Source organism: Fulmarus glacialis, unplaced genomic scaffold (genome assembly GCF_000690835.1).
Source record: "Fulmarus glacialis isolate BGI_N327 unplaced genomic scaffold, ASM69083v1 scaffold18125, whole genome shotgun sequence".
NCBI lineage: Eukaryota > Metazoa > Chordata > Aves > Procellariiformes > Procellariidae > Fulmarus > Fulmarus glacialis.
In genome coordinates, this window is record NW_009211402.1 from 1 (window position 1) to 375 (window position 375).

Consider the following 375-nt stretch of genomic DNA (forward strand, 5'->3'; position numbering starts at 1 on the left):
TTTTCCTTTGCCCCCCGCCCCACCGATGCCTGGAGCCTCTCAGACTCAGGTCGGCTGTAAGGACTAAAATAAAACTGCTCCAGAGATTGCTGGGGGCTCCTTCTCCCCTCAGCGCCCCATGGCTTCCCTCCGGGCTCTGCCCCGCGGCGCTGCTCGTGCTGGGGCCCACAGGACCCCTCCGCCATGTCACCTACCCCCGGGGGGAAGCAGGGCTCGTGCCTTTTTTTTTCCCAGGAAGGGGCCTTGTTCATCAGGACGGGTTTGCTCAGGGCAGAAAGTCTCTGGGGGCTGAGGACCTGCCCTGGTGTGATTCAGGGCCAAACCCTGGATCTGGCCCCTGCCTGGCTATGGCCATCTCACAGGCTCGGTTGCCAG